The 27884-nt window shown below is 44.7% G+C and overlaps 1 protein-coding gene across 4 annotated transcripts in view; it reads left to right on the top strand.

Moving 5' to 3' along the window:
- The window catches only part of ARFIP1 (ARF interacting protein 1), a 222610-nt gene that overhangs the window by 189990 nt on the left and 4736 nt on the right, over positions 1 to 27884 (top strand). The gene's annotated exons all lie outside the window — the stretch shown is intronic.

Below are 27884 nucleotides of genomic sequence, written 5' to 3' on the forward strand. Positions count from 1 at the left end.
CTGCCCCCGCCCACACCAGGCTCTGTATATACAATGTCTATACTGTAGACCCTGAGAATACTTATCACAGAAAGGGGGTGGAATCAGACCAGGAGACATGTGCTGTTGTATTCAGCAATGGTAAGCTCCTGATGTTAAACCAATTATTGCAACTAAAGTAAACCACAGAGCTTTCAGGCATCACTGATATCTGTATTTTCACCCCTATCTCATAGGGTCTTCAGATTACATAGCAAAAACCTGCTGACAGATTCCCTTTAAAAAGTGCACACCACTTAAAAAATTGGGAATCTTACAAGTGCCGTGCACCTCTGGGAGAAAAGTAAATACACATGTATATACACACACTGCACAGACGTGTGTGTATATATGCACACACTGCACATACAGTACATACCAGCCTGTCTCCCCTTCTGCTCCAGATTCTTGCAGTTGAAACCTTTGGTGACATCATGGTTACATGACTATGGTGTCACCAGAGTTCCTGAAGCAGGCTTGACCTCAGAATAGAAATGCTGGGGGCTCTGCAAAATTGCCCAGTTTAAACCTCATTCTCCCTAATGCTGTCTCTGCATACCAGTGTGTCTCCTGTTCAGTTCTTCAGATTCTTGCAATTGAGACACTTTTGGGGACATTATGGTCACATGACTTTGAAGTCACCAAAGCTTCTCATACAGCTTTTATAATAATAATCTTTATATAGCGCAAACAATACACTCCCTGACAGAAGTTATGTCGCTTATCCATGTTATGTAAATAAAAGCTTGTTACCTTACGTTAGATTCATCCATTGGTTGTATAAATTATTTTTTTGAAAGCTGAAACCCTCTGAAATGTGGTTTCGGTTAAGAAAATAAATTGGCATCAATGCAGAAATATTGATAATTTAATGGACACAGAATGGTCAGATTTTGGCAAGACAAAAGTTTTGTCGCCTGGTCATATAATGCATCCAGTCCTAGCTTACATCCTCACCTGTGCTCAGTAAATGATCGGTTAATTAGTGGGTGTGTATAAAAAGAAACCCAGCACCCCAGACCTTCACTTGAACTGCAACTTGAGCTCTGACAACATGCCAAAAATCCACCCTGCGACCAAAGCCTGGATTATCAAGAGGCTGAAGACCAGATCCACTGCAGAGGTGGCTGGCACCTTTTAATGTGTCTCAGCGTCAAGTACAAAGAATTAAAAAAAGGTTCAAAGAGACTGGAGATGTTTGACAAGCCCAGGTCCAGCAGACCCCGCAAGACAACTGCTCAGGAGGAACGTTTGTTGGTTAGAAAATCCAAAGCAAGCCCCTCTTCTACTGCAGCAGAGATCCAACAGGCCTGGTCACCTCAACTCCCTGTGTCAACTAGAACAGTTTGTAGGATTCTGTCTCGAAATGGCCTCCATGGTCGACTCTGTGCCCAGAAGCCAGCACTAAACAAAAGGCAAATAAAAAAACCGTGTGGCATTTGCAAAGTCCCACAGCCTGCTAAACAGATGGACGCTGGAAAAGTGGCAGAAGGTGGATTTCTCTGATGAATCTTCAGTAGAATTACACCACAGCCGTTGCAAATACTGCAGGAGACCTACTGGAGCGCGTATGGATCCAAGATACACCCAGAAAACAGTTAAATTTGGTGGTGGAAAGATCATAGTCTGGGGTTATATTCAGTATGGGGGTGTGTAAAACATTTGCAAGGTGGAAGGTAATATCAATAGCCTAAAATATCAACAAGTATTAGCTACCTCATATTCCAAATCATAAAAGGGGTCAAATTCTGCAGCAGGATGGTGCTCCATCTCATACATCCATCTCTACAACAAAGTTCCTCCAGGCAAAAGAGATCAAGGTGCTCAAGGACTGGCCAGCCCAGTCACCAGACATGAACATCATTGAGCATGTTTGGGGTAGAATGAAAGCGGAAGCTTGGAAGACAAAACCAAAGAATCTAGATGAACTCTGGGAGGCATGTAAGACTGCATTCTTTGCTATTTCTGATGACTTCATTAATACATTGCATGAATCATTGTTGAACCGCATGGATACAGTCCTTCAAGCTCATGGAAGTCACACAAAATATTGAATATGACTCTAATAGCACCACAACTTCATTCATCAATGTTATGCAACATATATTTGTGTTTTAAGTTAATTTGTTTGAATATCACATTACTTTCTGTGGCCTACAAAACTTTTGTCTTGCCAAAATCTGACCATTCTCTGTCCATTAAATGATCAATATTTCTGCATTGATGCCAATTTATTTTCTTAACCGAAACCACATTTCGGAGGGTTTCAGCTTTCAAAAGAATAATTTATACAACCAATGGATGAATGTAACGTCAGGTTATAAACTTTTATTTACATAACATGGATAAGCGGCATAACTTCTGTCAGGGAGTGTATTCCGCAGCACTTTACAATTCAACAGTTCATATACAAGTCATAAGTAACAGCGTTAAAGATAATACAATAATTAACGCAAAATTATGACACTGCTCGTAAGAGCTTACAATCTACAATGAGGTGGGGGAGACAATGTACAGGTGCTTATTTACAGTGATGGTCCAGCCAGCTTGAGGGAATGGCTTTAACCTCGGAATAGAAACACTGAGGGCCCCTATGTGAGTGGGGGCTGTGGGTTATTGCCCAGTTCGACTCCTCCGAACACCGGCCCTGATGTAACTAGGGCTTATTTTTGGAGAAGGGCTATTTTTCATGCATACTTCAAACATACTGTAATATCATGCTAGAGGTTATTTTTGGGAAAACACGGTATGTTCCGGACATGCTCCTTCCTGCATTTACTGTCCATTGCTGTGGGGGTAGATATATCTTTTGCTGTATATTGAAGTAAAACTGTCTAAAACAGACAGGCTTTTACTTTGAACATCTCAGATCTTCAAAGACAAGGCTTCATTCCATGTGACACATTGGTGGTGAATGATCGTCATGTTGGCTGTGATGCACAAAATAACATCTGGATAAAGAGAGGAAAAAAATCTTGAACATTACTCAGATCCACAGACAAATTATATTTTGTAAAACTTCTAGTGTATCTGATTTCAGACAAATCTGACAGAACCTCACTGGTAATGTCTGTACCTCCCAGTGTCGATTTTGAACTTCAAATCCACCCCACCTAGTCCATTTTTTATATCTAAGGCAGGGGTTGGTTTTCTTCTAGTTGAAGGGCATTGTTATCATTATTTGCAAATTTTTACAGGGCATTTAATTGTTTTGGAGCTAGTGATGTGTGTCAGATCCAAGTAGGTTCAGGCTCCTTTAAAATTAAATATGCATGTCTCTGTAAGAAGGAAAGCAGGTTGTTGGGTGTTTGAAGTCTTCACTGGAATGCAAACTATGCTTGTTCACGTATAAAATGTGTTCTTGTCTGGCGATCAGGGCTTTCTGGGCTTGCCCTGCAGGAATGAGACCACAACTGAGGTCTGATGGAGAACATGAAAGGAGCTGGTTCTACCTGGCTAATGAAGCTTGGACTGTTTTACTAAGTATTTTGATTTAGACAAAGCTTCATTTATACACAAGCGGCTATTGCTCCAAAATCACTAGTTCTGCAGCATGGACATTGACATTTCTTTTTGACCTTTTTGGAAAATGTCATTATGGGTTCTGCAAACACTGGCAAGAGTTTCTTTTGAAAAAGCTTCCCAATAAAGGTCCATTTACAAAATTAATTGAGATCCAAACTTGCACCTCTGGCAGCTGCATATCTCGTATGGTGAAAATAGTATTGACCTGGTGAAATGCAACATGTGTGAACTGACTATCCTATAATTTTTGGGTGTTCGAAGACCCTCAAACACATTGAATGTCAACCAAATGCCATAAAAACAATGGGTCAAATTTTAAGATTAGCAGATCTGTTCCTGGTGTGAGAAGGCTTATGCATACTGAAAATTGCCAGTTTCTGGCTTTAGTTAAATATTTTTCTAAACAATGTACACTCACATTTTCAGCTCAGGATTTTGCACAGTTTGCATCTTTTTCCATGTTTGGCCCATATGGCAAAGTTTGGGCCTACTATTAAGCAAAAGTTATCCCACTAATTAACAAATGTGGGCCAGTGGGTTTGGTATACTTACTGTATATCAAATGTGAAGCTTTATTTGTACCGTATATACTCGAACATAAGCCGAGATTTTCAGCCCATTTTTTGGGGCTGAAAGTCCCCCTCTCGGCTTATATTAGTCATATACCCAGGGGGTCGGAGGGGGGCGGGGGTATCAGGTCATACTTACCCGTCCTGGCGCGGTCTCTGCAGCCTCCAGCTTCTCCGCGATCTCCCTTCCTTGCTTCAGCGGTCACATGGTACCACTCATTAAACTCATGAATATGGGCATATTCATGAGTTTAATGAGCGGTACCACGTGACCGCTGAAGGTAGGAAGGGAGAACGCAGAGACCGCGCCAGGACGGGTAAGTATAGTGATATTCACCTGTCCCGGGTCCATCGCTGCTTGCTGCTGTCTGGCACGTCATCTGTCAGTGACGTTCAGACAGCAGAGGGCACGGTGACGTGGTTAGTGAGCGCCACGCCCCCTGCAGTCTGAGCGTCACTGACAGATGACGTGCGAGACAGCAGCAAGCAGCGATGGACCCCGGACAGGTGAATATCTCAGGTGGCAGCAGTGACACTGGCACCTGGCCCCCAGCGACGGAGAGGGGAGTATGTAATTTTTTTTTTTATTTTTAAACGCAGCAGCAGCGGCCGCACATGGTGGCATAATCTATGGAGCATCTTGTGGGGGCAGCATATGGGGGCATAATCGATGGAGCATCTTATGGGGACAGCATATGGGGGCATAGTCTATGGAGCATCTTATGGGGGCATAATCTATGGAGCATTTTATTGGGGGCAGCATATGGGGGCATAATCTATGGAACATTTTATGGGGGCAGCATATGGGGGGCATAATCTATGGAACATCTTATGGGGCCATAACCTTTATGGAGCAGCATATGGGGCATATTCTATGGAACATCTTATGGGGCCATTATTAACCTTTGTGCAGCATTATATGGGGTGTATTTTGGGGCTATCATGAACTGTATGGAGCATTATGTGGGGCTCCTGATTCAATATGGATATTCAAAAACATTTAACCTACTGATGTCTCAATTAATTTTACTTTTATTGGTATCTATTTTTATTTCTTAAATTCACCAGTAGCTGCTGCATTTTCCACCCTAGGCTTATACTCGAGTCAATAAGTTTTCCCAGTTTTTTGTGGCAAAATTAGGGGGGGGTCGGCTTATACTCGGGTCAGCTTATATTCGAGTATATACGGTAATTATTCTTATATAGTCCAATCCTATTTCGCAGAGCTTTACAGACAATATCATCACTGTTCCTATTGGGACTTTAAAACTCAATTCCCTATCACTATGTTATTGGAGTGTGTGTGGAAGTCAGATTACCTAGAGAAAGGCCTCACAAACTCGGGGAGTATATACAAGCTGTTTTCACATGTTGCCCTTGGTCAGGTTTGAAACCAGCTCCCTATCGCTACAAAGCAACCACTGAGCCACTCTGCCGCCTATATTGACTGGTTACACAATGCACACAAAGCACATAATATAAGTAAAAGTAGTAGTGCCCAGTACATTGGGCCCATCTTGTGTTTCTGAAGAATTAAGCATGTTCTCACCACTGCAGAAATGTCAAACATGTGGATACTTAATGTGGTTTAAGCATACCATGGGGATCAGATGTGAAAGGGGACATTTGGATTTGAGGGTGCCATAAGCGCCAGAGCCTTTGTGTGGCTAGTAACCTTTTTTGTTTGTTTGTTGTTTTTTTTTTGGGGGGGGGAGGCTGAAGCATTTAAAAAGATGGACATTGCCGAATTATAGACCAGAGTGTGTCCAAAGTGTCTCCATCTGCTCCACTATACAGAATCTTCCGTCAGGGGTTCTGTCTGAATCGCGTATTTCAGAGATTTACATGGAGACACGAGTGTAAGCGCTCAGCGTAGAACTCAGAATAAATGTGATCTGAGTCTTAATGCAATCGTTGGGAGGCAGAATTAACAAATCCACAGGTCAAAAATTGGTTTTTAATTTTCCAATGTTCACTATTCGATATAGATGATAAGACGACTTTACTCCTCAGTTCAGTATGATTGCAGTGATACCAGATTTATATACGGTACCTTGGATACCAGCTCCCAGCGCGAGCACACTGGTATCCAGGGTACACAGCGGGTAACTAAGCGACGCGCGCGCTTAGTTACCCACGTCCTCGCTGGTCCTGATCTCTGGTGAGTCTGCCTGTTTGACAGCTCACCAGCGATCATGTAGCTACACACCAGCGATCCTGACCGGGTCATATCATTGTTGGGATCGCTGGTGCGTCGCTTAGTGTAACGGGACCCTAAGTGCCAGAATTGCCGCATCTTAGAGATACGTTTTTTCTGGGACGGCTGAGAGCTGATGTTTATTCGGACTCCCATGACAGCACCACGAGAGAGGGGATCCGCCCTTTAGGAACAGGAAACCTACAGATACAAAAAGGGCGGCACCTCTCCCACGCATCAGTTGGTTTCCTGTTCCTGAAGGGACGGGATCCTACAGAAGGCCAGGATCCCAGGCCGGCCGATACAGGTAGCGGGGGGGTCTCCTACCTCGGCCTGGTGCGGATCCCTGGAAGACGCCACGGTGGCCCAGGATGGGTAGCACAGCGGTAGCGTAGTCAGCAGGGAGCGGCGTCCGGAGGATGTCCGACTCCAGAATAAAGGCCGCCGCCGGTGAGTATGTTTCCCCCCGGGGGCCCCCGGATCCGGCGGCGCTGGTGCGGTGGCCGGCGCGCTGCGGGGGACGCTGCGACCGGGGAGTGCGGTATCCCGAAGCTCCCGGGCGTCCCGCGTGACTTCCGGTCGGGCGGGGTCGCGGTGACGTCAGGGGGCGGCCGGAGGAGGTGCTTCCGGGTCGGCGGCGCCACTGCGCATGCGCGAGAAAAACAAGATGGCGGCGCCCATCGCAAGCGCCGATGAGCGTCGGCTCTCCGGCCCGGTGTGGCGCCAGCTGGGGAAGGGAGCCCTATTAGGGGGGGAGGGGCGCGGCACGCATACTGCTGTCCGGAGGAGGGGTATATAGGCAGGACCCAGGCAGGGTGCCTTGCCTTGGCCACATTATTGCGAGCAGTAACGGAGAGCGACCAGGAGCAGCAGCGGCAGCGGCGTCAGCAGCAGCAGCAACGACGGCAGCAGCGACAAACATCTCTGCCGCCCCTGGATGACCTTCGGCAGGTCAAGCAGAAAAAGAAAGAGTCACGTGACAGTGAACGTGCGGGACGAAATGACCAGTCCAGCCATAAAAGCTCCTCTAAGCAGACAGGAGCATCGTCTGAGAAGAATCCCCCTCATCCTCCGGTACTTGATAGTGGCACTGGTAAGTGATATTCGTGAAAGTTCACTCAGTGACGGGGCCCCCCTTCTGTGCTTTATTCTAGGGGAAGAAGGCTTCAGGTAAAACTAAACACAGGGAATGCGCACTCTGTGCATGCCCATTACCGGACTCATGCCCCAAAAGATTGTGCCCCCCCTGTATTCAGCAGACAGTGGCGGAAGAGTCGCCCGCGGTAGCAGCGAGTTTGAGAGACATTGTTAGGGCAGAAATGAAGGAAACCCTAAAGTCACTGTCCCAGCCGGAAACTATAAAGGGCGGGGTCCCGGTGGAGTCCGATTCCTCGGCAGAATGGAGGAGAAGTAGAGACTCCCAGGCTTCATCTCCCTCGTCCTCCTCAGAAGAAGAGGACTCTGGGCGGTTTTGTCTGCCTCTTGACCGGGTAGACAAGCTGGTCAAAGCAGTCAGAGGGACAATGGAAGTAGAGGAGCCTAAGCCCCAATTATCCATGCAGGATGTCATGTTCAGGGGGCTGGAGCAGAGGAAGCATAGAGTCTTCCCGTTAAATCAGAAGATCCAGGATCTAATCCACAGAGAGTGGAAAAAAACGGATAAAAGAGGGTCGCTACCACCAGCCCTCAAACGCAGATATCCCTTCGACGATCCAGCAGTAAATACTTGGGACAAGGCCCCCAAATTAGATGCGGCCATTGCAAAGGCATCGAAAAGATCCTTGCTGCCCTTTGAGGACATGGGATCCCTTAAAGATCCCCTAGACAGGAAGGCAGACACCTTCCTTAAGAATACTTGGGAGATGGCAGCCGGTTCCTTAAGACCAGCAGTGGCGTCAACATGCACAGCCAGGTCCATGATGGTCTGGTTGGACCAGTTGGAGTCACAATTAAAACGGTACGTCAAGACAAACAATTCTTGGGGCCCTACCAACAATCCAAGAGGGAGCAGCCTTCCTAGCAGATGCCTCGGCGGATGCAGTAAGAATGGCAGCCAGAGCAGCAGGTCTCTCTAATGCGGCTCGTAGAGCCCTGTGGCTAAAGTGCTGGCAGGGAGACATTCAGACCAGGGCGAAGCTTTGTACTATTCCGTGTGAGGGGGAATATTTGTTCGGCGCAGTCCTGGACGAACTGCTTGAGAAGGCTGGGGACGACAAGAAAAAATTCCCAAATCTCTGGCCTACATCCTACCGACGCCCATTTGGTAGAAGGAGATTCCGTCTGGGGAGAAGGCCCAATTCTTCGCCTACTAGAGACCGTCCCAGATGGGAAGATAGAAGGAGAAGAGGTACGGGCTACATGTTTAGACGCTCGTCTAGAGATCAAAAGAGACAGAATCAATGACTAGCAATTCCCGTGGGAGGTAGACTATCATCCTTCCTTCCGGCATGGTCACAGATTACAAATAGTGACTGGGTGCACAATGTAATATCCACCGGGCTTAGATTGGAGTTTACCCAGGTCCCGCGGGATACCTTTAAATCCACTCCTTTAAGATCTTCACCCCTTGAACAAGCAGCTTTAGAAGCGGAGGTCTTGAGCCTATGCCAGAAAAACGTCTTGATAGAGGTTCCGGAAGCTGAGAGAGGAAAAGGGTTCTACTCTCCCTTATTCCTGATCCAAAAACCTGATAAGACATTTAGAACGATCATTAACTTACGTTTCCTTAATAAGTTTTTGGTGAACCGTACTTTTAAGATGGAGTCCATCAATACGACAATAAAAATATTGTTTAAAGGGTGTTTTATGGCAGTCATAGATTTGAAAGATGCGTACTATCATGTACCTATCCATGCAGACTTCCAGCAGTTCCTGAGGGTGGCGGTTTCAATAGACGGCACAGTCCGTCATTATCAATATAGAGCCCTTCCCTTTGGTCTCTCAGCAGCGCCCCGGGTATTTACAAAGATAGTGGCCGAAGTGATGGCGCATTTACGGGAGGTGGACATCCTGATTGTTCCATATTTGGATGATTTTTTAATTGTAGGAAAATCAGGGGGCCATTGTACATCCCAGATAGAAAGAGCTAAGTCCAGGTTAGAAAACCTCGGATGGATATTAAACTACGAGAAATCCCGACTCCAGCCCTCAAAAATACAAAAGTTTCTAGGCTTACTATTAAATTCAGAAACTCAGCAGTGTCTGTTGCCATTGGATAAAATGCAAAAGATACAGCAGCAGGTTCTTCGGGCGGTTGATAATCCTTCTATGACCCTCAGACAGGCCATGTCCCTGTTGGGATCTCTAACCTCATGCATCCCAGCAGTTAGGTGGGCACAATTCCATACTAGAGCCCTTCAGAAGGATGTCCTATTTAATAGCAGGGCCTTAAGACACTCCTTACAAGGTCAACTGTTGCTAAGCCCCTCGACTGTCACATCGCTTAGATGGTGGCTCGATGATGAGAACCTAGCCTCAGGGGTGCCCTGGATAACGCAGATAACCCGTGTTATAACCACAGACGCTAGTCCCTTCGGTTGGGGGGCCCATATGGGGGACATAGTGGTACAGGGACAGTGGGATTTGGATACGGAGATCTCATCCAACCAAAGAGAGCTATTGGCGATAGAGCAGGCAGTCAAAAAACTCATTATGTACCTACAGGGCCATCACGTGAGGATACTCTCGGACAACCAGGTAGCGGTAGCATATATCAACCACCAAGGTGGAACCCGCTCCGACGCCCTGATGCGGACAACAGAACGTCTCCTTCAAATAGCAGAGGGAAGTTTTCTATCTTTGACGGCGCTCCACATCAGAGGGAAAGACAACGTAAAGGCAGACTTTCTAAGCCGCAAGGCTCTAAAGCAAGGAGAATGGGCTTTGAACAGGGATATTTACCACCAGATTGTCCGCAGATGGGGTCGGCCAGAGGTAGACCTCTTTGCCACCAGAGAAAACAGAAAAGAAAAATCGTTCTGCTCTCTGAATCCAGGGAAAATCCACTAGCAGTGGACGCCCTCCTGATAAGATGGAACTTTTCTCTGGCATACGCCTTCCCGCCATTAAATCTTCTACCTCTGGTAGTAAGGAAGATCAGGGAAGATCGGGCAAGAGTCATATTAATTGCCCCCTTTTGGCCCAGGAGGACCTGGTTTGCATGGTTGAGGACCATGTCTGTATGCGATCCCTGGGTGCTGCCGAACCTTCCGGATCTCCTCTACCAGGGGCCAGTCAGCCACGCACAAGTAGCGAGACTCCATTTGACGGCGTGGTCTTTGAAAGGTCACTGTTAGAGGATAGAGGGTTCTCCAAGAAGTTAATTGATACCCTCCTAAAAAGCAGGAAATTGACTACCACTAACATTTATGCTAGGACCTGGAAGCGATTCCTGTCCACCTTTCAGTTTGACGCCAGAGACGGAATTCCCACGAAACATATTCTGGAATTTCTCCAGAAGGGTCTCGAATTGGGTCTCTCCACAAGTACATTAAAAGTACAAGTTTCAGCCTTAGGGGCCTTGTTTGCATGTGATATTGCCAATAACTATTGGGTAGCAAGGTTCATCAAAGCAGCGGCTAGATCGAGACCCATACACAAAGACAGATGTGTACCTTGGGACTTAAATTTAGTCCTTACGGCCTTGACAGAAAAACCATTTGAACCTCTGGATTCGGCCTCATTAAAGATTATATCTCTTAAGGCAGCTTTTCTAGTGGCGATAACATCCGCACGTAGAGTGAGCGACATACAGGCACTTTCCAGATTGCCCCCTTACACAGAGTTCTTACAGGATAGAGTAATCCTAAGGCCAGATCCAGCATACCTTCCCAAGGTAGCATCACAATTTCACAGGACACAAGAGATAGTTCTGCCTTCCTTCCTCCCTAATCCGACCAACCCTAAGGAGCAAAAACTTCAGGCATTAGATATTAGGAGATGCTTACTTAAATATTTAGCAGCCACGGATCCTTGGAAGAAGGAGAATGCATTATTCCTATCCTTCCAAGGTCCCAGGAAAGGTTGTAGGGTATCAAAACGCACATTAGCGAGGTGGATTAGGGAGGCTATCTCTCTTGCCTACACAGCAGGTGGAGGTCCGGCTCCGCAGAACCTGAGGGCGCATTCCACTCGTGCCATGGCATCATCTTGGGCAGAAAGATCTGGAGTGTCAATTGATCAGATATGTAAGGCGGCCACCTGGTCATCTCCTTCCACCTTTTTTAACCACTATCGATTAGATATGGGTGCCTCTTCAGCTCTCACCTTCGGGCTAAGGGTGCTGCAGGCTGTAGTCCCGCCCTAAATTAGTTTACATCTCTGTAATTCTCTCGTGGTGCTGTCATGGGAGTCCGAATAAAGTATTAAGTTACGTACCGGTAACGGTATTTTTCGGAAGCCCATGACAGCACCCTTAGTTCCCTCCCTTGTTCACATATAGGGGTGCACTCCTTTAGAAGATTGTCCACAATTTACGGTATGTGGGAGATGGTGTAAAAAAATATATATATATTTCTGCTATATAGGGTAGATAGGTTGTATATATTATATGTTGTGTACTAACCATGGTAGCCTCTCAAGCTCTGTAAACCAACTGATGCGTGGGAGAGGTGCCTCCCTTTTTGTATCTGTAGGTTTCCTGTTCCTAAAGGGCGGATCCCCTCTCTCGTGGTGCTGTCATGGGCTTCCGAAAAATACCGTTACCGGTACGTAACTTAATACTTTTTAGCCTGAGGGGGAGCAGTATCCATGGCCCCTTCTTTGGCTATTAATATCAGCCCGCAACTGTCTGCATCACCTTTGCTGGTTATTAAGGCTAGTTTCCCACTAGCGTTTCATTGACCTGCATCTGCTATGATTAGGTCACCGAGGAGGATAACCGGGGAATAAGCTAGGCAACCAGATGACCAGAAAGGTTGGTAACTTAGCGGATTGCAGACCCCTAAAACTAACACAACTAGAATTAGCCATGGGACGTACCTACGATGCCCTAGACGCCTCAACACAGCCAAAGAATTAACTAAGCCTAAAGCAAGAAAGGAGAAAGCTAAACTGCCCCGGAGTAGAACCCCAAAGGAATAGATAGCCCCCAAACATATATTGCCGATGAGACAAGATGAGGCACAAACACAGGCAGAAAATAGAGCAAGCAAATGGTGGGGCCCAAACTTTCTAGATAGAACGGGACAGAAAAGATACTGTCTGCAATCATAGAATCCTAGAGTTGGAAGGGACCTCCTGGGCCATCTGGTCCAACCCCCTGCTCAAAGCAGAATTCGCTAAATCATCCCAGTCAGATGTCTGTCCAGCCTCTGTTTGAAGACTTCCATTGAAGGAGAACTCGCCACTTCTCGTGGCAGCTTGTTCCACTCATTGATCACTCTAACTGTCAAAAAGTTTTTTCTAATCATGCACAAAACACTAAGAAAAGTCCAAAACGTCTGATATGCAAAAATACTGAGGCCACACGACCTCTCCCCAACTAGATCAGCATTCTGGTGTGAACTGTAAGCAAAACAAAAGATACTGATATAACAGGGACTAGCAATAGTGAACAGACTGACACAACCTGTGGCATATAGAACAGGGTCCAGCACAGGTCCCAGCAGGGAACAATGCTGAACCCACACAGCAAAGCAGAAAGCCGAGAAAGGCAAAACTGGATCAAATGCAAAAAGATTCCAGCAAACAAATAACTTATCTGAACGATGCAGGAGGCAAGCGGACTTCAAAATGCAGAGGAAGAAAACCAAATCACCAGCAACAAATGAAGGAAGCCTGCTCACTTAAATCTTCCCAATCTGTAACACCTGATCTCCACTCCTCCTCTTCAGGTGATTGACTTCTATCAACTCGACCAGCTCCATTACCCGCAGCAACCACCAGAGGGAGCCCAAACTCAGAAGTTAGGTCAAAAGTGTTCACAACATGCGTCGGTCTGCTCATGGCCGCTGCTAAGCTCCGCCCCCGGCCTTGCCTCCTCCCGGCCGCTCCGCCTATGGGCGCATGACACTGCATGCGACCTGCGTACCCTATCTTTAGCATTGGGTACGCAAGCCGTGTGCAGGTATGCGTTTGCAGGCGCATGCGTCCTTTTTACGGTGCTCCGAGCGCACCAAAATGCAACACGATGCTAAAGATAGGGTACGCAGGTCTCATGCAGCATCATGCGCCCATAGGCAGAGCGGCCGGGGCGGAGCTTAGCAGCGGCTGTGCGCAGACCGACGCAGGTCAGTGAAACGCTAGTGTGAGACTAGCCTAACTGTCATTTTTTTGGGGGGTCCCCCATTTTAATAGCCAGTAAAGGCTAAGTATACCGTTGTGAGCTGATATTAATAGCCGGGGAAGCTTCATGGGTATTACCCCCTTCCCAGGCTATAAACATCGGCCCCCAGCCGTCAGTTTTCCCTCTGCTGGTTACGTAAATTATGTGGGAGCTCACGCCATATTTTTCAGAAAAATAATAATTTATTAAATGTACAGTAAGCTGCGCACACACTGTAATAATTGTATTTGTCACTGACATCTATATATCTACCTTTTCTATTTGTATTTACTGTATGTACACTGTGTTCCAAATTATTATGCAAAAAATATTTCCTCATATTTTCCTCTAAATTACCTATATGAATTGCAGTCATTGTTATTTTCCAGTCATGTAATATTCTAGTATAATTGCAATGTTTTTGAACAAACTGCCTATGAAAACAGTATATTTTTAAAAATAAGAAACACTCAAAATGCATGTTCCAAATTATTATGCACAGCAGAGTTTTCAACCTTTTTATTTTTATTTTGAACAAAAAAATGGTCATTTGTGAAATTATAAGCATTATCAGCTTATTACAAAATGAAATCAAACAGTTTTCAAGTCAAAACTTTATTCTAGGTGATGTTACATTTGCACATACCGTGTTTCCCCGAATATAAGACAGTGTCTTACATTCTTTTGACCCCCAAAAGTCCCACTATGTCTTACTTTCGGGGTATGTCTTATATTAGAAAAAAATCCCACAGCCTGCCATTGTACAGTATCCCACAGCCTGCCATTGTACAGTATCCCACAGCCTGCCATTATTGTACAGTATCCCACAGCCTGCCATTGTACAGTATCCCACAGCCTGCCATTACGGTATGGTACAGTATCCCACAGCCATTGATTACCGGATGGCGATTCCTCTGCGGTGCGGGACAGGGCAGGGCAGGCTTCTTCTTCCTCGTGCAGGGGGACACTGGCCAATGAGCGGTGACGTCAGGGCGACGGCCGGCGGGCGGGCTCACAGAAGCCGCTGGGCCAATCAGAGAGGCCCTGACTTCTGCCCGGGGGACACAGGGGGACACAGGCACCGGTACCGGTATGTTAAACCTAATGCATTATACCGGTACCGCACAACGTCTTACTTTTGGGGCACCGCTGATCCGCTATGTCTTATAAACTGGGGATGTCTTACATTAGGCATCCCCCATTATTCCCCTAGTACGTCTTACATTCGGGGGTGTCTTATATTCGGGGAAAGACGGTAGGACCCCTTGTTCGAAAGAAGCTTCTGAACTCTCTCATCCCAGAGCTGTTGCTTAGATGTGAACTGCCTCCCGCCATCATAGACACTCCTTTGGATGATGCTCCAGAGGTTCTCAATGGGGTTGAGGTCAGGGGAAGATGGTGGCCACACTATAAGTTTGTCCTCTTTTATGCCCATAGCAGCCAGAGATGCAGATGTGTTATTTGCAGCATGAGACGGTGCATTATCATGCATGAAAATGATCTTGCTGCGGAAAGCACGGTCCTTCCTCTTGAACCATGGCAGGAAGTGCTGTTTTAAAAACTCCACATAGATTATGGAGTTCATCTTTACCCCTTCAGGGATCCTAAAGGGGCCGACAATCTCTCTCCCCATGATTCCAGCCCAAAACATTACTCCACCTCCTCGTTGGCGCCTTAGCCGTGTTTTCATGGGGTGTCCATCAACCAGCCATCCTCCACTCCATCCATCTGGACCATCGAGCATTGCACGGCACTCATCGGTGAACAAAACAGTTTGGAAGTCAGTCTTCATGTATCGTTTTGCCCACTGGAGCCGTTTCTGCTTGTGTGCAGTGGATAGTGGTGGTCGACAGGATGGCTTACGCACAGCAGCAAACCTCTGAAGGACCCTGCATCTTGTTGTTCGGTGGACGTTGGAGGCACCAGCAGCTTCAAAAACTTGTCTGCTGCTATGACAAGGCATTTTTGCAGCTGCTCTTTTAACCTGACGCAATTGCCTGTTGGAAAGAGTCCTCAATTTTTCCTTATCAGCACGCACACGTGTGTGCTGGGAATCAGCTACATACTACTTCATCGTGATCATTGCACAATCAAGTGTCTTGGCAATGTTGATTGTAGTCATGCCTTGACCTAAATACTCCACAATTTGTTGCTTCTCAGTAGCCGACACATCCTTTTTCTTTCCCATTTTGGCAAAAAATGTAGGCTGCTTAATAATGTGGAACAACCTTCTTAAGTAGTCTTGCCTTTATTTGGACAAACCTGCCAAACTAATTTGCACAGGTATCTGCAATTGCTTTCAGTGATATAAAGAGCCCTGACACACATCACCATCAATGAGTTTAAATGACAAACAAAAAAATTCTAACCTTATCACTCCTAAACTCTTTTTGCATAATAATTTGGAACACAGTTTAATCTATCTCTTCTACCCTGTCTGCTCCTGCAGTGATTTTACACTACCACAGCTGCTGAATTGCTGGCTTTTCTTCTATCTATGTAATATAAATACACATATACAGTATGTGTGTGTGTGTGTGTGTGTGTGTGTGTGTGTGATATATATTGTGTGTGTGTGTGTGTCACTGACATCTACAGTGGGTACGGAAAGTATTCAGGCCCCTTTAAATTTTTCACCTTGTTTCATTGCAGCCATTTGGTAAATTCAAAGAAGTTCATTTTTTTTCTCATCAATGTACACTCTGCAGACAGGTGTGTGCCTTTACAAATCAAGTCCTATCAGTTTAATTAAACACAGCTGGACCCCAATGAAGAAATAGAACCATCTCAGGATCACAAGGAAATGAACAGCATGTGACTTATAAAATTTAGTTCCAAAATTGAATGTATTAAACAAAATTATTCCTGTGCTGAGATAATCTTATAAATGTGCCCCTACTGTGTACTGGCTGTGTCTTAACGTACAGGAACATGATCTGAGCATACCACAGCTCCTGGGCAGGGGAGGAATCAAACGAGTATACAGACAGGACAGTATGGAATCACAAATGCTGCTTTCTGTGAGGTAAAACCTTTCCCTGCCTGTTTTAAAAACATTTTACCTAACAGAATCAGCTATGATTCTCTGCTATCCTGTCTGTATACTCTTCTGTATACTCCCCTGCCCAGGGTCTGTGATATGTGCCCACCATGTTCCTTCATGGTCAGACACGACCATTAGACAGTACACAGCAGGGGCACATTTATATTATCTCAGCACAGAAACATTTTATTTAGACCTCTAATAGTGGTACTTTACATTTAAATAATAGATCTTGGAATAAAATTACTTTGTGGGAAAACCCCCTTTAAGAGAAAAAAAACTCCTATGACAATTTGATTAGAATTGCTCCTCATTGTACACCACTTGTGTGCTATTTATTTTTTGTATATTAAAAAAAATTGATCTGGCATGGAGCATTCACAACCAGTTTACTTTCTTTGAACACCACCAAAATGTCAGGAACCACAAAGCATTTATATATTGTGTGAACATTAATTTGGACACTGCCTGATGAAGCAATCACTGTGTAGCCATTGGTCCCTTTCCCCATGTCTATAGCAGTGAGGACTTGGGCCATGCGGTAATTTATGGCTGCATTTCACATGGTGACTACACAGGTTCCTAGCAACTCTGTTATATTTACCAGCTAAGTACAAGTGATTATACGGCTTTAATTCGGCCCCACGCCTCACTTGTAATGATTTGTAAAATCACGTGTGTGAGGATTTATCTCATTACTGTATTTACATAGGTGTTTATGGTGCTAGTAACAAATACCAAATAATTACTGATTTAGCCAGCTTATTACTGATAGAAAGGGATTAACTCTTCTCCCTGCATAGTTAGGGTTGTCTGTTCTTGACTATTGTGCAATACGATTGCCTCTTAACATACAATTTCTTTATACATCTCTTAAATTCTATTTGTTCAGAATTTTATATACATTATTTTGTAGTGTTTAAACTCGGCACACATTGTTTTTTCTTTCTCTCTTAAGCAGCCAGTGTTTTTTTTAGCCTTTTCTCCTCTGGCTTCTTTTGGGGACCACAAAATATAGGTAGAAAACTAACTGAATTTAAACACCTTGTATGCCGTACTTCATGTTTGGGTTTAGCTTACAAGTTGTTTGAAGAACATTTGACATTGTCTGTGCAATAAAAGCTAGTAAATCCATCTCGAACACTATATAAATCTATATGGAGTATACTGTATGTGTGTGTGTATGTGTGTGTGTGTGTGTGTGTGTATATATATATATATATATATATATATATGCGCATGTATATAGTACGTGTGCGTGTATAATATGTATATTATATGTATAATATATATTGTTTGATGTGTATATTCATTTCAACTTCACCACTAGTAGGTGTATATATAGTTACCAAAGGGTGAAGGACTTTTATTTAGCCCGCGTGGCGATGTTTTCGGTGATGTGCAATTGACAAACAGTCCACGCAATACTATTAAATACATTATAACTTGTGTAATATGTACAACCATTCAAGTAATCTGGTATAAAGTTCAAAGGTTTCAAAATTCATCAAGTAAATGTACAAACATGATCATAGAGTGCATAAATACATAATTGACGGGATAATTGATGCATGTGTGAACTATGAAAAATAAACTCGCCCACATAAGATTTACCATAAAGAATACTATGAGAACTATGTAAGGTCAAAATACCTCCTTTTTAGAAAAGAGGGCATAAAAAGGCAAAGTCATTACCAACTGGTATCCTTTGTAATATGGTAAAGTCCTATTTTTTAATATAAATCTGTGTGTATACTGTATGTGTGTGTTTATATGTGTATAATGCATGTACAATTGCGGGGGGGGGGGGGGGTTGCTATAGAGAATCATATTAGAAAAAAATAATTTAACAAAAAAGCTAGACTATTTTGCTTTTGTGAAGCTGAAAAAAAAAATCAGTGACCCAAAGAAACATCAAAAGTACGAAAAGACACACAGAATGCAGTGTTTGTGAAGCATTTCCTATTAATCGATCACCAGTGACCGCACCACAAGAGAGGGAATCTGCCCACCAAGGGCCAGAAACCTACAGGCTAAAAAGGGCAGCACCTCTCCCTTGCATCAGTTGGTTTCCTGTTCTTGATGGGGGAAGCCTGTGCTGGTTTACCTGTGAAGATGTAGAAGATGAAAGTTCCTTTCCAGACCTGGCCGGCCGGCTTAGGCGGGGAATCACTTCTCTGCCTTGGCTGGTGCAGAACACTTGGAAGCACCACGGTTGGTGGCTCAGGTGATCGTAGCAATGGCTTTCCCTGTTTTGACCTCCCTGCAAAGCGTCGCTGAAACAGGTAGTGCCGCGCACCTGGAGACGAGCGGTGAAGCGGCTGGGGGACGTGGCTGATTACGTTCTTTGCACCCAATAGGTGATGCACCCAGGGGGGACCGCACCAGAAGGTGTGGGGATGATGCAGCTAGGCACTCCCTGCTATAGGGTGTGCGTGGGATGATTGACATCAGGAGGCATGTGAAGACAGGAGCCATGCGACCCGGAAATGCTGGGGGTACCAGTGAGCACAGGTGCCTGTATAAAGGTAAGTTGACACTTCTGATCAGGGCTTCCTAGCTCACCTGTCCTTGTTAACATGGAAATAGATTTGGAGCAGCAGCAGCATGGGGAGCGAGTGGAGCATCGTAGTCCCGGTGTCAGTGGAGGGGGCAGCCAGACCACGGAGAGATGAGGGTCGGCTGGAGAAAGCGGATTCAGTCAGTGAAGCTTCAACAAAGTGTACGAATCAGCAGCCTCCATGGATGATCTCCCGGCTGAGAATGCGTACATCTTTTAAACTGGTAGTATTTGATTACAACAAGGTGGTAAGTTATCTTCGTGAAAGGTTCACTTTGTAATGAGGTTCCCCTACTTTCTTGTCATTTGTCAGGGAAAGAAGTGTATGGTTAAAACTAAGTACAAAGAATGGCTCTGTGTAAGACAGTGTTGCCCGACTCTTGACAGAAGAGGCTCTGTCAATCCTGTATAGAGCAGACCGTGATAGAAGAAACCCCTAGATTCGCCATCAGCTTAAGGGCCATCATAAGAGCAGAGATTAAAGCGTCTTTTAGACCCTCTCCGAGAAAGAGGTACAGAAAGGGAAGGATTGAAGGGTTAGAGAGGCCTTTTGACATTTCCTCTAAATCGTACTGTGTGGATAACTCTGGTGCCTCCTCACTGACCTCATCAGATAGTGAGTTAGGGCGCCATTGTTTTCATCTTAAGTGGATAGGCTAGTGAAATCTGTCAGATCCACTATTATGGGCGGCATTATGGACACTAGGCCTGAGAGGTCCGTGCAGGATATAATGTTCCGACGCCTAGACCAGACGAAACGAAGGTCATTCCCATTGAATGAAAAAATCAGGGCCTTAATGCAAAAAGAATGGAAGAAGATGGAAAGAAAGTGCTCCGTACCCTTTTCTTTCAAGAGAAAATACCCCTTTGAGTCTACTTCTTTATGGGACAGATCCCCTAAGCTGCATGTTACAATATCGAAGGCTTCCAAAAGAGCTTCTCTGCTCTTTGATGATATGGGTGCATTGAGAGATCCCTTGGATAGAAAAGTGAAAAACCTTCATTACGGGGACTTGGGAGTCAGCTGCTGGTGCCCTGAAACCTGCAGTAGCAGCGACATGCACACCTGGTCCTTCTTGATCTGGCTGCACAGACTGGAATCCTAGTTTAAAGACCGTATGGCAAGGGATGACATCTTGGCCACCATTCCGCTTATGCAGGGGGCAGGGGCCTTTCTACATGATGCCTCATAGGACTTTGTTAAGGTTAGCTGCAAGATCGGCCACCCTTTCCAATGCAGCCCATAGGGCTTTGTGGCTGAAATACTGGCCGGGGACATCCAGGCCAGGTCGAGGCTGTGTTCCATACCTTGTGAAGGGGAGTATCTCTTTGGTGCTGCCCTGAACGAGATCCTGGAAAAGGTGTGATATACCAAGTAGGGTTTCCCTAATCTAAATGATCCTTCCAAAGAAAGAAGTTTGTCTGGGAAAGCCTTTCAAGGAGCAGTACAAATGGGAAGATCTTAGAAGAAAAGGTAGAGGCCTCATGTTCACAATCTGTTCCCAGGAGGCAAAAAAAAAAACTAGGTCAATGACTCCCCGGCCCATATAGGTGGTGGAAGGCTTTCTTCCTTCTTCCCTGCCTGGGATGGAGGGCATTTGGGCCAGTGTCTGGATCCTCAACCTGATTATATCAGGATTGAGATTAGAATTCCTGTGGGACCCGCACAAAAGATTTCTATTGACCCCTCCTCTTTCTTCCCAGAAGTAGCAATTGGCATTAGAGATTGAGGTCCTGGACTTAATTCAGAAAGCAGTCCTCCTTTACATCCCGGAGTCTGAAACAGGGAGGGGCTTCTGCTCCCCTCTTTCTAATAACCAAGCCAGACCACTCCTTCAGAACTATAGTTAATCTGAAGGCTCTAAACAAGTTCCTGAAGGTGCAGTCTTTTTAAAATGGAATCCATTAAAACGGAAATAAAATTTCTCAGTTGTTTCATGGCAATTCTGGATTTCAAGGATGTGTACTGTCATGTGCCCATACACATGGAACATCAGAGATACCTTAGAGGTGGCATTAGCCATGGATGGGGTGGTTAGGCAATTTCAGTTTAGGGCCCTCCCATTTGGCCTGACTGTAGCCCCTAGGGTCTTCACAAAGGTGGTCACGGAGGTAATGGCTCATATCCGGGTAAAAGATGTCTTGATTATTACATATCTGGATGATTTCCTGTTGGTAGGGAAATCTGTCCACCAGTGGTAGTAATGAACTAGAAGTGCAGATGGCAACCGTAGAGGGCCCGGGCTGGGTACTGAGGTTTTTTTTTGTTTTGTTTTTTTTAAATCTAGATTAGTCCCCCAGAAGTTTTGGGGCTTATTTTGAGCTTGGAAGTGCAGGAGTGTCACTTCCCATTGTCTTAAGATAAAAAAAAAAGATTCAGTAACTGGTGGAGAAAGCCATAAAAGTCCCCTCCATGTCCCTTAGGAGGGCAATGTCCCTCTTGGGTACCTTGATCTCATGCTTTCTGCCAGTTCTGTGGGCTCTATTCCACTCCTGAATTTTGCTTTGGATTGTGTTAAATAGCAAATCTTGAATTTTTTACAGAAAACATTGAGTTAGGTTTGTCCACAAGTACCCTAAAAGTACAGGTGGTGACTGTCGGGGCGCTGCACAGCTGTGATCTGGTAATTATTGGGTTTCACGATTTATGAGCGCATCATTAAGATCCAGGTAATTTCTAAAGTAAATTTAGTAACATGGGACTTAAATCTGGTCCTGACAGCCTTAACAGATGCTCCCTTTTAACCTATGGAATTGGTATCTATGAAGGCTCTTTCACTTAAAACAGCTTTGCTAGTAGCATTAACATCAGCCAGAAGAGTCAGTGATATACAGGCTCTTTCTATTGCCCCACTATTCACCCAGAACATAGACAATAGAGTAGTCTTTTAAGCCCAACCTTCCTAGCTGGGTTGGGCTTAGAGCGTCACAGTTCCATAGTCTGCAAGAAGTCCTCTTCCCCTCCTTTTGTTCCAATCCAAAGAACCAGGAGGGAAAACTGCATACTTTGGATCTTTGGAGATGTGTAGTTAGATACCTAGACTGTAGAAAGGATAGATCTTTGTTCGTATCCTACCAGGGTGCTAGGAAAGGTTGTAGAGCCTCAAAACCCACAATTGCTAGGTGTATTAGGGAGGCCATTTCTCTAGCCTTCTCGGCAAGTGGCAAGACGGTCCCAGAAAGGACTCACTCTACTTGGGCTGTGACATTCTCCTTGATGGAGAAGTCATTAGCAGACATATGTTACGTAGCAACCTGGTCCTCTCCTTCTACCTTCTATAAGCACTATGGATTGGATATGGGTGCGTCCTCAGACCTTACTTTTGGGAGACTGATGCTCCAGGCGGTGGTCCTTCCCTAGATGATTTCTCTGTAAATCTCTCGTCGTGCTGTTATGAGTGATCAATAAAGTCTGTTAATTACAGGTAATATGATTTTTTGGAATCCATGACGGCACCCTTATAATCCCTCTTGTCACATGTGGGTGAACACTCACTTTGCTACCATTATGTTTCCACAACTTCACACCTTTTAGTGGTTTAGGTGGTGTTAAGCTAAGTTCACACTTGCGTTTGGCAAGAGTGCAGAGGGCTGCGTACGTCCTCCCTTAAGCCCCGCCTACTTCCGCACATCTTCCCTTAAGCTCCACCTAGTTCTGCATGCATCCTGCGTACCTATCTTTAACATTGGGTACACAGAGACATGCGTCGTTTTGACATGCCCGCCGACCGCACGGGAACGCAACATGTAGGCGGGGCTTAAAGGAGAAAATACACAGTCCTCCGCATTCTTGCCAAACGCAAGTGTGTACCCGACCTTAGTTATTTTATGTTGTTTTTATTGGTGATCCTCATGCTGTGTAATCTAACTAATGCGAGGGAGGGGTGCCGCCATTTTTAGCCTGTAGGTTTCCTCTCCTTGGTGGGTGGATCCCCTCTCTCGTGATGCTGTCATGGGTTCCGTTTAGTCCCTTTACCAGTAAGTAACAAAGACTTTTCCTATTGACTAAAAGCAAACATCTGCCTACAACAATTTTCTACAATAAAGACAGAAAAAAATACCTTTTGAGAAAAAAAATTGTTGAGGGTGCAAAAAAAAAAAACCCCACCCTTAAAGAAAGGGTAATCATAGTAACATAGTTTTGAAGGCTGAAGGAAGACCTTATGTCCATCTAGTTCAGCCTATGTTTAGTGCAGCTATTCTGCATTGTTGATCTTGGAGAAGGCAAAAAACCCACAGAGTAGAAGCCAATTTTCTCCATAGGGAAAAAAATTCCTTCCCCTAAGCTGGGTCAGTCATCTACTTATAATATTATTCGTAACCTTCTATACTGTTACTGACAAGAAAAGCATCCATTCCTTTCTTAAATTCATTCAGTGAGTTGGCCATCACCACTTCCTCAGGAAGAGAATTCCAGAGCCTCACCTGCTCTTACCGTGAAGAACCCTCTTCTATGCTGCTGCAGAAATTGTCTTTCCTCCAAACGAAGAGAATGCCCCCTTGTTCTTGTCACAGTCCTTGGTACAAACAGTTCATTGGAGAGATCTCTGTATTGCCCTCTGATATACTTGTACATATACTGTATATTAGGTCTCCCCTAAAGGTACTGTCACACTTAGCGATGTACCAGCGATCCCGACCAGCGATATGACGCGGTCAGGATCGCTGGTACATCGCTAAGTGGTCGCTAGTGAGCTGCCACACAGGCAGATCTCACCAGCGTCATCGCTGGGGACGGGGGTCGCTACTTACCTGTCACACCAGGCGATCCTGCATCCGCCCGGCTCCACGCTCGTCGTCACAGCAGGAAGCGCCGCAGTCAAGCCTGTTCTCGCGCGATCAGCGATAACCAGCGGGGGAGCGGGTTGTAGGTAAGTATCAGGCATAGCGAGATCGCTAGCAATATCGCTATAACGTCACAAGTTATAGCGATATTGCTAGCGATATCGCTTAGTGTGACAGTACCTTTTAGTCTTCTCTTTTCTAGAGTAAATGCACCTAATTTTGATAACCTTTCTGGGTGTTGTAATGAACCAACTCCATTTATCATTTTAGTAGCCCGCCTTTGAACCTTTTCAAGTTCAGTAATGTCTTTCTTGAGCATCGGCGTCCAAAATTGCACACAATGCTCCAAGTGTGGACTGACGAGTGATTTGTACAGAGGGAGAATTATGTTTTCATCTTGTGTCCCCAGACCTCTTCTAATGCATCCCATGACCCTATTTGTTTTGGTGGCAGCTGCCTGACACTGGGCACTCCAATTTAGCTTCTTATTGACTAAGATGCCTTATATAAAGATCCTTTATATAATTCTGATATCTTATGAGTTCATTTTCCCCTTCACCATTGAGGTCTGATGAACTCCCTCTTCTGGTGAAGGAAGGTAGTGAGGCTGATTACCAAGCACCTGAGCTGGGAGAGGATGACTGGGCGACGGGGATCTCTGACTGGATATAAGGCAGCCGACGCCCTTCTGCCTCGCTGGTGATTTCTCTGTGGAATTCTAGGAGACCAGTCTGATTCCTGCTCCTCAAAAGCAAAGTTTTCTGCTTTGCCTTTTTGCATTTGTGTTTTGGTTTTAGTTTGCCTTGCTTTTCTGGATTCTGCCATTCCCTGCTGGGGTGAGCTGAATTCCTTTTTTGTCGGTTTGCTCTGTCTTCAGAAAATACCTGAGCACTGACACAGTCTTTCTGAAGCCTAGCGTCTTCAGGGCCTTTTTCCCTGTCAGTCTGTTGGCTCTTATTTTGATAGGGTTTTTCGCGGATTGCAGACAGCAGCTTTCCTATCCTGTCCTATCTAGTTAGCTTGGACCCCATCATTTGCTCAGTCTATCTTTCTATCTGTGTTTGTGTTTTTTCTTCTTGCTTCACCGTCATATGTTGGGGGCTGCCTATTGCTTTGGGGTCTGCTCTGGGGCAGTTTAGATTTCCCTTTCTGTCTTTAGGCTAGGCAGTTCTCCGGCTGTGATCGAGGGGTCTAGGGCATCATAGGAACCCCCCGCGGCTACTGCTAGTTGTTGATAGGTTCAGGGGTCTGCAATCCGATAGCTGCCAACTTCTCTGGTTTTCTGGACTTAGCTAGCATTTCTGTTTTTGCCTCCTACGGTGACTCATTCATAACAGATATCTGTAAAATGCAAGCAGAGCTGGGATACAGAGGTAGACCAAATAGATAGCCAGCAATATATAAGGCTGAAAGCCACCTCTGCTTCATCCTTGTGTATTGTTCTTTTCTGTTAGGGATCCAAGGGGTAAGGTTTCTCCTTGGGGAGAGTGACATGTCAAGCCTGACATGCCAAGGTGAGGAGAGTATTAAACCTTGCAATTCTCCTCTGTGAAACTAAATATGAAAATTGTCTCTTCAGAGAGGAAGAGGATTAGAACTCTAGTGCTTCCTGTTGGAAGTAGCACTCCTAAAAGTCAATATTGACCATTTAACGAGCCTTGCTACATGACCTGGGATATTGGCTAAAACCAGAATCTCAATTTGCAGTGTTTCAGAGTACTGTCGCTCATCAGTTTAAAGTGTAAGAACTAGTTTCGTTACCCCTTGGATTCCGGTCAGACGCCTCTCACCCAGCCAAACCAGATCTCACACTTTGCACTGATGAGAAGCAGTACCCCCGAAACAGTGTCTGCAAATTGAGATTCTGGTTTGGCTTTTATCCTAACTCATGTGGCAAGGCTCGTTAAAGGGTCGATATTGACATTCTGGATTGCTACTTCCAATAGGTGGTACTAGAGTTATAGTCCTCTTCCTCTCTGAAGAGACAATTTGCATATTTAGTTTTCTGTAAGAATGCTTACACTCGGCCCATCCGCAGACAGGCCCTGCTTTACAGTAGCCTTGTGGGTAATTTTAGAGCGTGCCTTCATGAATGTCAGCCTGTCCTTTCCTGTTGATTTCTAGCTCTGAGCCATGTGACTGTATCCAAAACACCTTATTGTTTTCTTTACATTTTTCCTGCAGCTTTAATCCTTTGTCATGTATTTGGTATATACTCTTGTAAGATATGTAGCAGTTTTATAAATAATGTATGGTAAAGAATTTTATCTGGGTTTGTTTTCTTCAGGATAAAATGTTTTCATTCTTTACTCTCATTGCCATCTTATCAACGAGGAGACCTTTTAAATAGCTGGTGGTGAGGAGGTGACATCATGCTGCCTGGGTCTCACAAAGGACTGGGCACATATTGGGACAGAACAAAGCATTCTTCTGCTGCTTGATGGCTATTACTTTAGAGGGCCTTTGCTGTTTGGGGCCGCAGTGAACTTTCTGAGCAGCTTAGCAGTTAAATATGGTTGCCTTGAGCAGTCTAATTAAATTTTCTGGGAAAGTGTCGTTTGTCTTCACTATTTGCTAAAAGCTGATTATATAAACTTATTACAAATTATATTTAGACCCCTGAGCAAGATCTGTAAGGAGAGACAAAGAACTGCAATTTATTCTGCGTAGAAGAAGCTTTTAATCCTACTGTATGCTAAGAGGGCCTCTTGTTCCTCAAGTAAAGGTTTCTTTTCAACCACTTGTGAACGGATGTGAATTTATTTAGTTTGCTGTCTTTATGTCCTACTTTTTCATTGCTACTTAACACTAAGCTGGTTGTTACCACATGATAAATAACCTATACACTCAAGCTGGTATGATATAGAAGAAATGGCTTTCATTCACAGTTGTTGGAAGTTTCCTGCATTGAAGATACTTTAGAAATCCTGAAGGTGATTAGCAGAACTCTCAGCAGGTTCCTGGTTCTCGCTGGTAGAGCGAAGTGTGTGGAGTCAGTGGGCTATATAAAGTATAGTAGATTGAAGGGGGTACAGTCTAGGGGCTCGGCAAAGTTTAGGTAGTGCATGATGTTTAGTAAAGTGGCTCTGTATATAGCAAGTAAAAGGTATGGAGATATGGGGTCTGCCAAATGTAGCGTGTTACACATGATCAGTAATGGACTAAGTTGGAAAAAGACCCTCAGAGTATACCATGTAAAGGGACCACTATCGGAAGAATCACAGAAGAATTGTAATTAATTGAGGGACCTCCAATATGCTCCAGATGCAAGTCATGTATCTGGAAACAATCTATTAATTACCTTGTTTTTGATATCGTAATACTTTTTGAACCCCTTAATGACCAGACCTAAAAGGGGCTTAATGAACAGCCAAATTTTTTTTTGTTTGTTTTTGCGTCTTCACTTTTCAATAACGTGGCTGCATGACTTTTATGCCAGACAAATTGTATTTTTTTTAGCACTCCTTTGTGGTACACAAGACTTCCTATATAGTTTATATAATTTTTTTTTTTTTTCAACACAAGTCATGCTTTTTGGTTAGTGTGTGTGTGTGTGTGTGTATATGTGTGTGTGTATATATATATCATAGCCTGTAGAAAGACAGAAGCAGGAAGTGCAGCTGCCATTTTGTGGTGAATCTGGATAGTAAGTCACAGCTTGGCCATCTAAATAAGGAGTTCAAGCTATAAAATGCGGAACAAATTATATTAGTGTTCTGTGACCACACATCAGCGAAATTAGTGTGTGAGGAAAAGGCTGTTGGTTCCCACAGTTTACCCATAGCCATACATGTTGAGGTCACTTTGACATTACTAAGTTGGTATTGAAAAACTTAATAGGGGTTGGATATAGTCCTAGGAGTGTTTTTCAGGTATTTTCTAAATAGAGGCTTTGCAGTTCTTTTGATGAACAGTCATTCAAT

Source organism: Dendrobates tinctorius, unplaced genomic scaffold (assembly GCF_039654945.1).
Source record: "Dendrobates tinctorius isolate UK_male_01 unplaced genomic scaffold, ASM3965494v1 ptg000008l, whole genome shotgun sequence".
Taxonomy (NCBI): Eukaryota; Metazoa; Chordata; class Amphibia; order Anura; family Dendrobatidae; genus Dendrobates; species Dendrobates tinctorius.